We start from the raw sequence: 18,180 nt of genomic DNA on the forward strand, positions 1-18,180 counted from the left end.
TAGAGCTCGGATTTGGGCGATCGTGGAGAGGATTTTCCTGATTTAGATTGGGGTAAGTATTTTTTACTCAGATTTATTCATTGTTCATGATTCCATCCTTGTTTTTAGCATTTAATTGATGAATCTAAGTGAAGAAATTGGGGATTATGGTAAAAGGTTAGTAAAAACGTTTCTAAAATGTAATTTGAGGATTTGAACCCTGATTTGGAGTCGGAATTCGATGAAATTAGTGTGGTTAGACTCGTAATCGAATGGGTGTTCAGAATTTGTAAGTTTTGTCGAGTTTCGAGATGTGGGCCCAGGTTGACTCATTGGATGACTTTTTACTTTTGATAAATAGTGAAGCTTTTATTATTTGGGGTTGTTTCCTACGGTATTATTTGATGATATTAAGTTGTTTGTGACTAGATTCAAGATGTTCGGAGGTCGATTCACGCGGGAAGGACTTTTTGGATTATTGATTCGCATGTTTTGAGGTAATTAACATATCTAAACTTGGTATTGAGGGTAACTGTCCCTTAGAACTATGATATTTGAGATGTGTTGGGGGTGACGCACGTGCTAGGTGACGGGCGTGTGTGCGTACACTGGGGTATTCATGATCCGGGTGGACTTTGGAATATTACAGGACTTATTTTGCTATCGTGCCTCGTTATATTCGTATTTTCTCTACTTGTATGATTATTGGACCTATGGTTCATGTTAGAAATCATGTCTAGGCTATGTGCTTATTTGTTTGAGACATATAGGGTTATTCTTGTTGTTTTGAGTTGTTTGCCTTAATCATAATCATATCCTCAGTTATAATTCTTCATCTGCATGTTATATCTCAGTGTTTGTACGTTATTTGTTTGTCATATCACATGTTGTTATTGCCTTCTATATGTGATACTGTTTGGGCTGAGTTCTATGAGATGTAAGCCATTGAGACTTGAGCGGTTGATGACTGACGTGGGACATAGAGTCATGTTGTGAGTTATATTTGGATCGGGTTGCACGTCGCAACATATTGATATTTGGATCGGGTTACATGCCGCAATGGTTATATTGATTATTAATTAGTGTTTGGGCCAAGATCCATCCTCTCTCTCTCTCTATATATATATATATATATATATATATATATATATATATATATATATATATATATATATATATATATATATATATATATATATATATATATATATATATATATATATATATATATATATATATATATATATATATATATATATATATATATATATATATATATATATATATATATATATATATATATATATATATATATATATATATATATATATATATATATATATATATATATATATATATATATATATTAATGACTTGATATGTATTTTTGACATGTACGCATAGAGATATATTCTCCTCATGCTAGATGATAAATGAAATATCATATTTGTATAGGGCTTTGACTGTTATATTTGAAAAGCATGCCTAAATTCTCGTTATTGTGAATGTGATATCTTTTGAGTTATTTGTTTTACTGTCTTCAGTATATTATGAGCTTTTCCAAGGTTAGGTTTATTACTTAATGAGCACATGGGGTCGGTTATACTCATACTACACTCTGTACTTCGTGTGCATATCCAGGTATTTTCGGGCGCGGTGATTGCTAGGGATGCATTAGTACCAGCTTGCGGAGGCTACGAAGTAGCTTTTATGCCATCTATAGACCTTGAAGTTCCCTTCTATTTATTTTTGTTATTACTGTTCTATTGTTCAGACAGTTGTATTGAGGATTTAGCCATGTATTTTGAGATTCTATAGTGCTCATGTACTCGTTAATACCATATCATTGGGATGGTTGTAGTGGTGTTATCGTTATTTTCTTCTCAGATATTTCAGCTGTTGAGATTGTTAAGTTCTGTTTTATTGAGTTCATTATTATTGTGAAACCGTTGGCTTGCCTAGCAAGCAGTGTTAGGTGTCGTCACGGCTCCGGTGGGAGTTTGGGTCGTGACAAATTCCATCTTATTATTATTAATGTGTAGTATATATTTTGATTAAAACCATAACGCACAAAAGTATGTTTCCAAAGTTGAGGAAGCAAGTTAGTTTTTCTAACATGAAGGGGGAGACAAGATAAATAGTTGAGATAAAGTTACGTGGAATAAATTATTTGTACATCTAGATCCTCGAATAAGATAATATGAACTTGAAGTTCATAAAAAGATAATGCATCGGCAATATATTACAAAGCATGCTAGACGCATTTGCTGACCCAAAGAAAGTAACTATATTCTCACTGCAAATGCTCCTATTAGAATAAGTCTTAAATGGATAAAGTCTATGGTACTCTTAAAGCGTATAGACAAATCGATTTCAAATATAATTCTTCATAAAGAAGATGAGCAAATGATCAAAATGATCATAATAAGGAGGCAAGTGATCTAGAAGATTACATAACATAACACTTCATAAAGTCTCAGGAGTGGTTCGGGTACCTGAAAATATGAATGAAGAGATCTCTATGTCATGTCTTTATGAGAAAAAAAGGAGGTTGGAACCGATATAAAATGTTCGTCGACTACATCTATGATAACACTAAAAATATATTTGAGGATCTTAAGTCAGGAGAAACAATTCAAGTAGAATTGATTTCATATGAAAGATGCGTAGTTTTGGACCTGCAGTTCAAACACTTGAAAGTATAAAGTCAATGGTATGTGCAATCACTTTTATCTATCTTATATATCTAGCATGCAATGAAAACTTGATATGTATCTAAAGTCTATTTATATGGCTTATATGACTTAACTTATATGACAATCCCTTAAGTATTTAAATCGTTTAAAGTATATACAATTCTTGGTCCTGAAGTACCACATTCTACATATGTATCTTGCTATAACTATAAGCATGATAATGTGATAGCGAGAATTTTTACCTCCATGGAAATATTGGAAAGGCCATTCTACGACATTTTATGAAGACATTACATATCTATCAAGAATGATGATTTCAAGGTGCAATATATATATATATTCAAGGTAATATGGTTGATTTGTCTATCAAATCTCTACCAACGATCTTTTGAAGATGGTGCACAAGATTGGAATTCGAAGGCTCAAAGATGTGAATTGATTGTCTCATCCGAGAGAGTTAATACGCGTTGAACTCTTTTTCCTTACAAGGTTTTGTCCTACTGGATTTTTCTTGTAAGTTTTTTAACGAGGCAACCAAAAGGCATATTGTTAGATATGTGTACTCTTTTTCCTTCACTGAAATATTTTTCCACTGAATTTTATTTTAGTTAAGGTTTTAACGAGGCAACCAAAAGGCGAACATTATCTGTTGAATAAACATTCAGGGAGAAGGGGGGTATTATAAATAGTATTTTATTTATGGTGAATATTCATCTTTTATAGAGATTCTGGAGTTTGTTACTTTGTGGCTAAGTCACTTTTCTTCTATAAATAGAGCGGTTCTATTACATTGTAATTCCTCCCATATCAATAAGAATTCTCTCTCTCTACTTTTCTCTGCAATACTCTTCTTCTTCTTTTATTGTTTTATAATAAATTATCAAATTTTTCTAGTCAATTTAAGCATGTTTGAATCACTCGGGTCTCATCTCAAATTACACCGACAAGTCATAAACAATTTCCACAGCCAAGCATGCAAAAATACTTAATTTGCAACAGAGATAATCTGGGTTGAATTGTTAGAGTCATTACAATCAAATAAAATAAATTCAAATTAAAAATTTCGATGCCTAAACAAGGAATGTAAAAAATAATATACGCTGGGCATTTAATGTATTGTTTGGTATTGGCATGCATACAAAGTATGTTATCCATTCTCTTCCGTAATAGACGACTTACTATAGTGAAACAGAAGCTTTACGAAACCCCCAGAAAAGTAAATACACTTTGACGTACGTTACATATTCAATCAAACATATCTATTTATTAAACCCTTTGATTGGTTAACATAAACTTGTCTAAGCTTTCAAATTAAAGCCAATCTATTGCTCAGGTCAACCTTAAGCAATAGTAGACCACATAGTAAACGTTATTGTTCTTATGTTCCTTGCTATCTCTATTCTATAAGTCCTCGTTATTTCTTCAACTTGTCTAATATTTTCATTTATTTCAGGAGATCAATCCTAATAAATGAAAATTCTCTTGTGTGTATGTGTATTTATGTTAATATGTCAATTATTTTTGTCATTTACATGTCGCCCTTCCCATGTGCCATTTGAACCTCAAAATTAAGTTCTTTTTGACGTCAATCTTTTTGTTTACTTTTATATATTGTTCAAAAGATGGTTATCAAGAACCATTCTTTATGTTATATATTCTTTTTGCAGGAAAATAAAATGGGAGAGATGTCTTGTAAACTGCTGTTGCAAACTATCTTATTTGTCTCAGTATTGTATCCTAAAGCATTGGTAATTAATTGTAATGATTCTAAAGAAGTGAGGGAATGGTTTTGTTATCAAGAATGCGTGGACGCATATCAGAATTTCTACGATCCGGAACTTCTTAATTTTAAAATAATTGAAGAAAAATGCAAAAGGGGTGAAAGATTGTATCCATGTTCACCAGATCCTGATACAATGAAGAGAGAAATCCATTATCCAAGAGAGGAATAGGCATCCATATATATGCTTATTAGTACTGACTTTTATCCAAAAATTTCCAAGCCTTCTATATATTATGCAAAATTATGTACAGCTGGCTGAAACTTCTGTACAGTTTCATTAAAGAGTTTAATGTGTTAGAGAAGTAATATAAGTATTTATAAAATAATATGAGATGGAAATCCATATAATGAAAGAGATAAATAGAAATCAATGTATATATATGATAGTGCATTAATTTGTTGAACAACAACTTAAGCTAGCCCTAATGGAAGAACTTTTGACCACAAGGGTAAGGGCAATCTGTGTTCTGGAATCCACTCCCCTCATAGAACCATTCTCCAACAGCTATTGCAATTGGCTGCAATAACGAGTTAATTAGTCTTACAGTTATATTGGAGAAACACAGGATATTGTTAAAAATTGAAAAAAAAAAACAAAAACAAAAATGACCTTGTTACATAATGTTGGAGAGTTGTTGTACAACCAATAAACTTGTCTTTCTATGATATTGTGGGAATGGCAGGAGATTATGAAATATCCTATATTCGATGAACTCCCTCCTAATCCATTTAGCACATTTAAGAACTTCAATCTGTATTCTAAAAATAAAAAGATAGATAAATAGATAAAGTGTATATACATATATTCAGTGCCTCTTGATTTGTATCAGAAAATTTTGATAAAAGAAGAACCCATCAAATTAGAGATACTAACCATAAAGAATATTGAGTTGACTAGTCGCACATTTACTTATATGATTCTTGCAACTATCCCAAATACCTCGAGGATCAGCATCCTTGGGAACAAAGCTGTTGTTGATCTAATTTTCAAGAATTCAAAGGCAAAACCATTTTTAAATTAAAAGGAAATAAAAGAAAGCAACAAACGGTAAATTAAAAGTTGGTAATTTTAGGATTATTTGTCTAACCTGCCAGGAATCGTGGGCCGAATTAATGATGAAAAGTGGTGTTCGAATATGTTGTGCTGCATGCTGAGGGAAGAAGCACCAGGGGCGGACCTACGGTAATATGTATGGTTCCCGGGGAACCAATAGCTTTTGCACAAACTCTATATTTATATTAAAAAATCTATTAAATATATAACAATAATTAGATGGGAACCAGTTGCAAAATGCATTTTTGGTCCAGTGGTAAATCTTGGAACCCAGATGTGGCCCGCTTCCCATGCCTGCTGATGCAAGTTCGAGTCTGTCCTTTTTATTTTATCCTGATTTTTGAGCAGTACTTCCACGAAACAGTATGGGTAACATCAACCATTACTCCCTCACTGTCAAGTTAGTACAACTTCTACTTTAGTCTACTTTTTAAATAATAATAATATATGATTGAAGTGAACCTTAAAAGAAACAAACCAAATCAAAAAGTCCCCAAAAGTTACTTTGTCCCAAATACCCAAATCAAAATTGAAAAAAAAGAGTTAGGATTTCAAATATCTGTTGCAGCCACTGGTTCTTGTTCTTTCTTCTAATCTTCTTCAATCTTAGACTTCTCTTTTGTTGCCTATCAAAAACAAGTCAGTGATCCATTTCCATTGTAGGTCCTCTCCTTCCTTCATCTTTTTTTTTAATAATTATTTTCCTCTTATATTATATTATATGAAATAATATCTCTTAACTTTTTACTGTAGGTTCACCACTCAATTTTACTCTGTGATTCTAGGAAAACCAATACACAATTTGATCTCTATTTTCAAATAATATTGACAATATATATTTTTTCTCGGTTGCAGGCAGTCACCAAGGAAGAGGTTTGGATCCAGATTCCTCAACTCAAAGCAAAAGTAGGAAAAAAATTCTCTAGTAGCTTGTTCTAGTAGCTACATATACTACACGGTAAGTGTTTGGTGTTAAAGTTTTATCTGTTGAAACCAAGTGCAAACTATAATATTTAGTTTGTATCTTATGATTTGTAGGGCATTTTAGTGAGAGTCGATATGATCAAGAGAGTTTTCAAGCCGCAAACCTCTTCAGGTTCTACTCTTTAATTCGGTTATTATAATATATTGATTTAAAATTGCGGTAGGAACCCATACACTTTAGTTCCTAGATCCGCCTTTGAGAAGCACTACACAATTATCAAATTAAGGGTATTATTTGTGAGAAACATCGTATGGTAAAAAGGCCAATAATAATAGAATTTCTCTTACCAAACTTGGCTTTAACATTGTGGAGGTGCAAGATACTGGCAGTTTGATGATAGACCCCTAAATTTCAAAAGAATAAAGAATTGCTGTCCTATATTAGGGGTTACGTTAGCAATAATAGAAGAATTACTGTCCTATATTAGGGGTTAATAGTAATAATTAAATAATTAATCGACGAGTCTTACATGCAACGACACAACTCTCTCATATAGCTCTTTAATCTCCGGTTTATCAGCGATAGTGTTTCTGCATAAACTCTTACCAACGTTAGTTGCATAGAAGCAACACGCGAAAGTCGTCAAGATTCATATGATATAATACTTACACATTAATAAAGAAACCAGCATCACAAATACATTTTACTCTAGCATATATTGGGAGGAAATATCTGAATTTGTCACAATTCAGAATTGCAGTCAACCCTCCTGCTGAAGTTCCTCTCAAGATAGCCTATCATAACATAAATGTTGTATTTTTAAATTTCAGTCACTTACCAAGATATAAACCCACCAGTAAAAGAAAAAAAGGAAAAATTAATCGTACATTTTTAGCATGTGACATTCCTTTAATTTAGCTAATAATTCCTCCACTATCGCCTTGAAAATTCTTGCCCTGTTATGAAAATAATTATATTGTGGATGTTCATTTATTACTCCGCTATAGATAATCTTCCTGAAGAAGATTATCCATTTAGTACTCTGTTGAAATTTATCTACAAGCAGCTGATGCAGGCAGGTTGGAAGCAGCTCAATGAAATGATTTGCAGCAGCTTCTTATTAAACAGATAGGTTGCAAGCAGCTCATGCAGACAGCTTACAAGCAACTAAAGCAACTAAAGAAAAGCCTTGCAGCTGCTTTCTGAAAAGCCTCGCAGCTGCTTCCTTTCTTCTATAAATAGAGGAGTTTTCAGTTCATTATGTACATGAATTTGAAGTTGAATAAAATATCAATCTCCCTCTATACTTGTCTTCAGTTTATTTCTTTTATAGTCTTTATTTTATAACACGTTATCAGCACGAGTTTCTAATCTTGTCATCAGTCTGAAAGTATTTTTATCAGAATGAAAATCACCAATTGACTGTAGGCAACTCGGCAAAAAAGGTGGAGTGCTTCTTCTCTCGTGACGTAATTGGTGAGTCTTTGTTATAAATTTCATTTCTCTGAACACCTGAGATGCAATTCTATTGGTATTCTTAAGATAAGTACTACTATTAAATTATGTTCTTTATGTATTTTGAGCTTGAATAAATATATGTTTATCATATATGTTAATTATTGTCTTTCTAGCCAACTAATGATGCCGATGCCGTTTTACTTGGATGTGGTCTCGTGAAATTGAAAAAAAAACAATTGATTTTACTTAAGTTGTTATATGGTAGCTAGACACACCAGTTTTTATATGGCAAACGATTGCGGTCTACGTACATGTATACAATAGCTATTTTGTGCTTATTGTCATCCTAATTATCTTAATAATGGATTACAAAGTGGATACCATTGTTAGATCCACTTAAACTCCAGCATAGTTTGCAAGAAATATACAACCATCAGAAGTGGTTATGTTTCCTATATCTCATTGTAATTAAATTTTGTTAACCACCGGAAGTGGTATATGCCTTTGACCACCAGAAGTGATAATTTAGGCTTTCTGTGGTTACAATTAAAAATAAGTTAGAGAAATATTCTCTATATTACATGCACGCCTCGATTTGCTCTTGAAGTAGTAAATATTTTAAAAGAGGTTGAAGCATCACAATTGATGTGATTAATGCGCGTTCAGATAATTATATTCGATTTCCTGAAGGATGAGAATTTTTAATAAATATTAATCCATTCCCTGAAGTGAATGTGATAATATTAATAAAGTCATAAATATGAACGTGCTCTTGATGTAAATATATTACAATTCACCTCCAGAAGAGGTAATATGATTGAGAGAATATATACTCAATTTTTCATATTTTAATTTGCTCCTAAAGAAGTAACACAATTGAAATTTTCTCCCAAAGCAGGAAAATATTATGAAATTGTGTCTTTCTGTGCGTAAATAAAATAATGAACTATTCAAAGTTATTTTTGAAGTACATTTCCATTCCCTGTAGTGAATGAAGAAATACCACAACTCACCTCCGGAAGAGCTAGAATAACAAATGATATAAATATTATTTTTATGGCATAAAGATCATTGTCGCACGTACCTGTTGTACGTAAAACATCTTGGATAATTTTATTAAGTATCATTCTAAGGCAAAAGCATTCTTGTAAAATATTTTTTACTACAACCACATTAATATATTATGGTTAGTTATTGAGTTCCCCGAAGGAAATAACAACTCGTGTATCTTTCCTTAAAAGATGCAATGACTATGTGATTGCTGTATTGATAAAAAATATTCAGATGTTAATGATATTTCTCCTTGAAGGAGATATTTGTCACAAAGTTAGTGGTAGAAATATTAAAATTCTTAATTTTCGTCATTTACAAATTTAGAATTAGTTTTATATTGTTCATTTGATTATGATTTTCTCTCATCATACCAGAAGTGTCTGAGCAATATTTGATAGTACAAAATATATCAACAACTCCTGAAGAGCTAATTGTTGTCTAGAAGACACATGACACCAGTAGTATCTGGTAAATATTAGATTGTGGATAATAAAGAAAGGCTCTCGAAGAGCTTATATACAAATATGTCATTCATATTATATGATTATGGTCAAAACATATGTTATAGTAAACCCGAAGTTTACTGATACAAATGGCTATTATATTGAGACCACAAATGATTGGAAGACTGAAAATCTCCATGTTTCCACAATTATATGAGGTAAAATAATATGTATGTGAGAAGTTACCCGCCTTATTCTTCAAGTTGTACTATATCATGTATCACAGTAAATCAGAAGTTTACTAATGCAAAAGCAGTCACAGTAAATCAGAAGTTTTACTGAGGCAAAAGTAGCTACAGTAAATCAGAAATTTACAGATACAAAAATAGCCACAGTAAATCAGAAGTTTACTGATGCAAAAGATTATGCCATAGTAAACCAGAAGTTTACTTAGAGATAGCACATGCTATGATAAACTTGAAGTTTTCATTTGCCATCTTTAAATGAGCTATTCGAGAATTCAGATAAGCATATACTGAAGAACTAGAAGATTCTTCAAAGAATTCTCTTGTGTTACTTGTTCTCATAATAACTTGATTATACCAGCTAAAGTTGAGACTAAAATCCCCGAATTCTGGAATATATAAAAGGTGAATATGGGCCCATTCACCTATCATGTGAACCACTTATAGATGCATATATAAGATGATTACATGTATGTTTATTGTCAACCTGTAGTTTGGCATTTGAAATTATCTTTCTCAATTAAGAACATAATTTTTAGATTATGAAATCAAGATAGTTCATCTTGATGATGCTGGTTTATATCCAAGCTAGTTTAGCATTGAATACCTCCTATTAATGGCTAAACTATTGCTTATGAGAACAAAGCCTCATGTGTTGGTCTAAGATTTTTTAAATTGCATACAGTAGCACTTGTATGCATCAGACCAACAAAATATGATAAGTCCTCCCCTCATAATTGGTTTAGGATCAGAAACCAAATATTTTTACTATCTAATAACTTTTGATGTGTGGTATATGATTAATTTCTCTACCACAATGCACAAAGATAGGTTTTCCAAAGAAGATTGAGGATATGAGTTAGTTTTTCTAACATTTGGGGGATGGAATAAAACAACTAAAAAAATATGCTATATGAATCGAATTATCATTAATATGATCCTCACTTAGAAGATAATTCAAGTCAAATGCCAGAAGCATTTGCTGATCCAATCATATTTCAGTTGCAAATGCTCCTATTAAAATTAAGTCCCTGAAGGATAGAGTTTACTGTACGCATGAAGCGTGGTAGACCAATCGGTTCCAAAGGTAACAATCCTTGCAAAGAATAGGAGCAAATGATCAAAATGATCATAATAAGGAGGAAATAAGCTCTGGAAGAGCCCACGACATAACATTTCATGAAACTCCGGAAGAAGTTCAGGTACCTGAAAATAAACAAAGTGATGAGATCTCAACAAGTTATGTCACTTGCGAACCGATATAAAATGATCGTCGACGATATATTTGATACAATATAGTGCACAATATTGTAAAAGTTTGTGAGGATCGGACCTGTAGTCCAGACACCTGAAGATGTCATGCCATCTAAATGCAAGGCATAACCTATATGACTCATTTGATTAAGTCTATATGAAGATCCCTGAAGGATTTAAAATGCCTGAAGCATATAGTTCAAAGCATCGTGAAATGCATTCAATCAGAGTACAAAGATCTGTGTACGGTTTAAATCAATCTGGGTGCATGTGATATAATTGCCTCACTGAATTGATGAATGAAGGTTATGTAAATGAAGGCATTTGTCCATGAATTTTTACAAAGAACACAACATCATAGCTTGTTATACTTGTTGTTTATGTTAACAGCATAAATATCATAGGAACTCCAGAAGAGCTCCAAAGGGAAAAACTTTGTCTTAGTCTGCAAATTGAATATTTAGCAGATGAGATCTTTATCCATCAATCTGTCTATACAGAAAAGGTCTTAAAAATGCTTTTACATGGACAAAGCGCACCCATTAAGTACACCAATTGGATGCTCGATCACTTGAAGTGAATAAGGATCCGTTCTGACCTCCAGAAGAGGATGGGGAACTCCTTGGTCCTGAAATACTCTATCTTAGTGCAATTGATGCACTTATGTATCTTGTTAATGCTACAAGGTCTGACATAGCATTTTCTGTTAATTTACTAGCAAGATATAGCTCTTCTCCTACACGGAGACATTGGAATGGGATTAAGCATATATTGTGATATTTAAAGGGAACTCTTGATATGAGTTTGTTTTATGCCAACAAAGGTAGTGCAGATCTTGTTGGTTATGCAGATGCAGGTTATTTATTCGATCCCCATAAAGTTCGATCTCAAATCGGGTATGTGTTTACATGTGGAGGTATTGTCATATCATGGCGCTTCACAAAGCAATCTATTGCTGCTACTTCTTCAAATCATGCTGAGATAATAATTATTCATGAAGCAAGTAGGGAATGCATATGGTTGAGATCAATGATTCATTTTATTCGAGAAAAATATGGGTTGGAATGTGATAAAAGACCCACAATTTTATACGAAGACAATGCTGCATGCATAGCCCAATTGAAGGGAGGATTTATAAAAGGAGATAGAACGAAGCACATTTCACCAAAATTATTCTATACACACGATCTTCCGAAAAATGGTGACATTGATGTGCAACAAATCCGTTCAAGTGATAATCCAACAGATTTATTCACTAAATCTTTACCAACTTCAATTTTTGAGAAGATGGTATACAAGATTGGAATGCGGAAACTTAAATATTTGAAACAAGGTTTTCATCAGGGGGAGTAAAATACGCGATGTACTCTTTTTTCCTTACTAAGGTTTTTTCCCATAGGGTTTTCCTTACTAAGGTTTTTTCCCACAGGGTTTTCCTTATAAGGTTTTTAATGAGGCAGCTAGCAATGCGTATTACTAAATATGTGTACTCTTTTTCCTTCACTAGGATTTTTTTCCAGAGGATTTTTTCCTAGTAAGATTTTAATGAGGCATATTATCTTTTAATGAACATCCAAGGGGGAGTGTTATGAAAATAATTATATTGTGGATGTTCATTTATTACTCCGCTATAGATAATCTTCCTAAAGAAGATTATCCATTTAGTACTCTGTTGAAGTTTATCTACAAGCAGCTGATGCAGGCAGGTTGCAAGCAGCTCAATGAAATGATTTGTAGCAGCTTCTTATTAAACAGGCAGTTGCAAGCAGCTCATGCAGACAGCTTACAAGCAACTAAAGCAACTAAAGAAAAGCCTTGCAGCTGCTTTCTGAAAAGCCTCGCAGCTGCTTCCTTTCTTCTATAAATAGAGGAGTTTTCAGTTCATTATGTACATGAATTTGAAGTTGAATAAAATATCAATCTCCCTCTATACTTGTCTTCAGTTTATTTCTTTTATAGTCTTTATTTTATAACACGTTATCAGCACGAGTTTCTAATCTTGTCATCAGTCTGAAAGTATTTTTATCAGAATGAAAATCACTTACAATATAGAGATCTTTTACTTACTGAAGCAACTTCTTCAATATCGCCCGTAAAAGATGTGCCGTCACAGTACTTAACTTAACTTTGTTCCAGTTATAGAAGTCTAAAAAGTTTGACATTTAATTAGGAGTTGATATTAAATTTTTAGAGAGGAAAAGGTATATGTGTGTAACTTAATAATATATACTTATATACCAGGATTCATGTCACGGTCGTTGCTTAGAACACCTGTGAAAGAACTGTTCAGAGGCATTTGTTTTGAAGATCCGATTGGCTCATTAGTACGATTGAGGCATTCTGAAACAGTCGAACACCATCCACCTCCCTAAAAAATTCAGAGTTAGATATCAATTAGAAAACAAAAATATAGTACTAATAATTTTAACCTCAAGGTGAAGAAGCCAATTCTGAACTCCCGAGCCAGTTCCCCTGTGGAAAAGGAATGCTGGTGGACTTCCATCCAAACAAACTGGCATATATTGAGAAACATAAATTGTGTAAGAATATTATAATATTTTAATATATAATTAATCCACTAGTATCTTAAGAAAGATAATTCTCACCTGCTCCCTTTGCCATCGCTGTTTCAATAATGGTTATATTGACAACGAGCGTTTTGAGGGCTTCTATTCGGCAAATACTCAACAGGAGAACTACTGGAGAGAAAAACAAAGAGCGATTGAGGGAACTAAATGTTAAGAAATTGGAAATTAATTGTTTATTCCTAACTATTCTTGATAAATTTATTACTAACTTAGTGTTGCACAAACTTAAAAAAAGAAAAGAAAAAGAGACTAGCTCATTTTAACCTGATAGTGAGTTAAACAATAGTACTAGATTACCAAACAGTACTGCGTGTATTGACGCCATGAGCGTTGGGAAGTAAACTTTTGCTTACGGAGCAAATTAATAAGAAGAAGATAAAGGAGTGAGGAATATATGATCTCTTGCAAAGAAGTTAGAGTGATATCTAACGAGGAGGTTAACTCTCTTTATAGTGGTAGACTGAATGATTTCTCTAAAACGACCTCCAGTTTCATTATACAAATTAATTAAAGGGAGAGATATTTAATCATTCTTGGTGGTATTTTAACAAAAGAACAAGACAGAAATTCCTTAAATTCTTTAACATTAGAAGTGAAGTTTTTGAGTGTAGAAAGCAAAAAAATATCCTAGAACTTCTAAATGGACAAAATTGTGATGACCCGATAGGTCATTTTAAAATTTAGCCTCTATTTTTGTGTTCCGAGACCTCGATTAGATCCGTTTAACATTTTTTGATTTGTGTGCGCAGTCCGTGCCTTATTCCGGAAAGTCTGTAGGTGAAACCTTTTTGAAGAAAATGTGAATTTTTTACCTTTAAAATGATTTGAGTTGACTACGATCAACATTTTATGTAAACGGACTCGGAACAGCATTTTGACAATCCCAATGGGTCCGTATCGTGATTTAGAATTTGGGCGTATGCCCGAAATTGAACTCAGAAGTCTATAACTTGCTTATACTCATTTTGCAGAAAACTAGCATTTTGAAAGTTTGAGAAGTTACTAAGTTTGACCGTAAGTTGACTTCTTAGCTAACGGGTTCGGATTTTGATGTTAAAACTTGGAATAGTTTTGCATTGCTATTTAAAATTTGTCTGCAAAATTTGATTCAATTCGGAATTGATTTGACATGATTCGCAAGCTTAAATATGATTCTAGTGTCCTTGAGTTCCACTTTGAAATTTTATACGTTTTGAGAATTGATTCGTAAATATAGATGTTATTTTGATGATTTGATTGCACAATCAAGTTCGTATGATATTATTACACTTGTGTGCATGTTTGGTTTGGAGCACGAGGGGCTCCGGTGAGTTTCAGATGTTTTGGATGAGTTTTGCTAATGAAAAGTCTGCTGGTGCAATGCCAGTTCTGGTGCTCTGTTGCAGATCTCACAATTGCGAGGTCTGGGTTGCGATTACGAGCCTCTCTTTTGCAAAAAATTATTTGCATTTGCGAGAATTTAATCGCATTTGCGAACTGCAGACTTTCGCTTTTGCGAAGGAAGTGGTCGCAATTGCGATCACTGACCACTGGAGTTTGCTTCGCATTTGCGAAGTTTCTGGTTGTATTTGCGATGGTGGTAAGTTCGCATTTGCGACTTCTGCTCTCCTGTGATAGGGTTCGCATTTGCTACCCTTGTCTCGCATTTGTGATGTTCGCAATTGCGAATAAGACTTCGCAATTGCGACATCTGCACCTGGATAAAAGAGGAAAAAAATGGGACTTAGCTCATTTTAACCATTTCTCAACCCTAAACATTCTTAAGGCGATTTTTAAAGAGACTTTTCTTCCCAAATTCATTAGTAAGTGACTTTGATCCATTTATTTTCAATTACCCATTACATTTCATGAGATTTCAACATTAAATTTAGGATTTTCGTGGTCGAAATTAGGGATTTGGGTAGAATTAGGAATTTTTATAAATTTGAGATTTAGACCTTGAATTAGGGTCGAATTTCAAAATAAATCACATAACCGTGCTCGGGGGTGAATGAGTAATCGGATTTTTGTCCGAATCTCGGTTTTGACCAGGCGAGGCCGAGGTTGACTTTTATTCACTTTTTCAAAAATGACCTAAATTGAACCTCTTTCATTTGTGGGTAGTTTCTAAAGCTTATTTTGAATTATTTGATCAATAATTTGCTAGATTTGGTTGGATTTGAGGCTTGTTCAAAAGGCAAGGCCATGGTTGATTGATTGCTTCAATTGCGGTGTGACGTAAGTGTTGCGTCTAACCTTGATTTGAGGGAATTAGGAACTCTTGAACTACATGTTGTGTGAATTATATGAGAAACGACGTATATGCGAGGTGACGAGTGTATATGAGTTGTAATGTTACTTGCTTCCATGTTTTCGTTACTTCATAGTATATCTTGTTACATGCCTTAATTGCTACATGCTTATTTGATTTTCATGCCATAATTGTTACTTGTCATTTAGTTATCATGATATAAAACTTTCCATCCCTTTTATAATTCCATACTTATTTGCTTCTTGTCTCTATTTGCTTTATTTGCATATTTAAATTGTCATATGTCTTACTTGTCTTATAGTTTTGTGAAATTTGTTGCCTTCTATAACGTAGTTTCACTTGTATGAGTTGTAAATTGGTATATATCGATGAGTTGATAAAGTTGAGACATTCGAGTTATTAAAGATTCTTTGATTATTATGCGATTCTTCATTGCCTTGTACATTTACTCTCTCCATGTAGAGATTCTCGTAAATTTTGGTCATTAAATTGCTATTGTTGATTGAAATTATTTGGGGAGCGGGTTGCACACCGCAACGGAAATTGAAAGAAAATAAATTAAAATGGCAGAATAAGGACGGATTATGATATTGACAGATGACGATATGGTGGGATTGGGTTTTGCACCGCAACGGATTATACAAGTTGTATTTATTTGTGATTGTTGTTTGCCTCAGTATTTGAGATGAGTTTATCAGACTTGTTATTCTGGACTCTCTGGTAGTTGGATTTTGAGTTTGTTATTATAAGTTAACTGCTTTATTTTCATTCATGTCTTTTCTGTTTTTATTATTATTGTGTACATGTTATTGTAAGTGACCCGTCTTAGCCTTGTCACTATTTCGTCGAGGTTAGGCTCGATACTTGCGGAGTACATAGAGTCGGTTGTACTCATACTATACTTTGCACTTCTTGTGCAGATACCAGAGTTGGTCCTAATAGAATTAGGTAAGATTTGCTCGGACCCAACTATCAGTGGAGAATTCAGGTATAGCTGCACGGCGTCTGAAGTCCAGAAGTCCCCCTCTATATCATCTTAACTGTTTATTTTGATTGAGACAATTATGTTTTTATTCAGACTATTATCTGTAGCACTATAGACGCTTATGTATTCGTGACACCAGTTTCGGGATTTAGATTTGGATTTCGTCGCTTATTTGTTTATTCACTCTATTTTAGACTATTCAGTTTTTCTTGATATCATTTGGTTTAAATTGTCAAAAATTTGTTAATGAATATAGCTAACATTGGCTTGCCTAGCAAGTGAAATGTTAGGCTCCATCATGGTACCGAGGGTGAAAATTTTGGGTCGTAATAAGTTGGTATCAGAGCACTAGGTTGCCTAGGTCTCACGAGTCATGAGCAAGCTTGGTAGAGTCTGGAGGATCGGTGCGGAGATGTCTGTACTTATCTTTCAGAGGCTATAAGGCTTTAGAAAAATTTCACTTCTTTCTTTCTCTATCGTGCAGTTTATTTCTATTATTGAAGTTTGTTCCATTCTACTCTTGTTCTCTCGTAGATGGTGAGAACTCACATAGCGTCTACAGCTGGGCAGGAGCTAGAGCCCCCTGTTGCAACCACTACTAAGGGTAGGGGTCGGGGCAGGGGCAAAGCTCAACCTAGAGCACGAGCAGCAGTAGCACCCATGGTGGAGCCTCAGACTGACTATGAGAAGGAGGTCCCAGTTCATGCCGCACCAGTCGGACCCGCTCAGTTCCCAGAGGGATTCATAGTCACTCTCGTACTTCAGGATGTCCTAGTCCGCTTAGTTGGACTCATGGAGAGTGTGGCTCATACCAGAGCATTTCTTATGGCATCAGCCGTTTCTCATGCTGGGGGAGGAGCATGAACTCCCACCACTCACACTCCGGAGCAGATAGCTCCCCTATACCAGACTCCGGCAGTTCCAGCAGTTGGGGTAGTTGTTACTACACAACCTGGGGAGAGGCCTGCGATGTATTCTGAGGGATTGATGAGGTTGGATAAGTTCACCAAGCTCTTTCCTGTTCATTATATCGGTGCACCCTCTGAGGACCCACATGACTACTTGGACCGTTGCCATGAGGTATTGCACAACATGGGTATTGTTGAGACCAATGGGGTAGACTTTGTAGTGATCCAGATCACTGGTTCTGCCAAGAGGTGGTGACAGGATTTTGAACGGAGAAGACCAGTTGGTTCACCTTCACTTACCTGGGATCAGTCTTCATAACTATTTATAGAGAAGTTTATTCCTTTCACTCTCAGAGAAGAATACCATAGGTAGTTTGAGTGCCTTCGGCAGGGTGGCATGACCGTCACCCAGTACGACATCAAATTTGTGGACCTAGACCATTATGCAGCTATGTTGATCCCTACAGGAAGAGAGAGGGTGAGGAGGTTTATTGATGGTCTTACCTTCGACATCAAGCTTCAGATGGCCAAGGAGATGGGGGATGATATTTCTTTTCA

At 34.1% G+C, this 18,180-nt stretch overlaps 1 pseudogene; it reads right to left on the reverse strand.

Annotated features, from left to right (window-relative positions):
* Positions 1-4,880: 4,880 nt before the first annotated feature.
* LOC107803710 (pectin acetylesterase 8-like) lies at positions 4,881-13,936 on the reverse strand (annotated as a pseudogene).
* Positions 13,937-18,180: the final 4,244 nt, after the last annotated feature.

This window comes from Nicotiana tabacum, chromosome 15 (genome assembly GCF_000715075.1).
Source record: "Nicotiana tabacum cultivar K326 chromosome 15, ASM71507v2, whole genome shotgun sequence".
NCBI lineage: Eukaryota > Viridiplantae > Streptophyta > Magnoliopsida > Solanales > Solanaceae > Nicotiana > Nicotiana tabacum.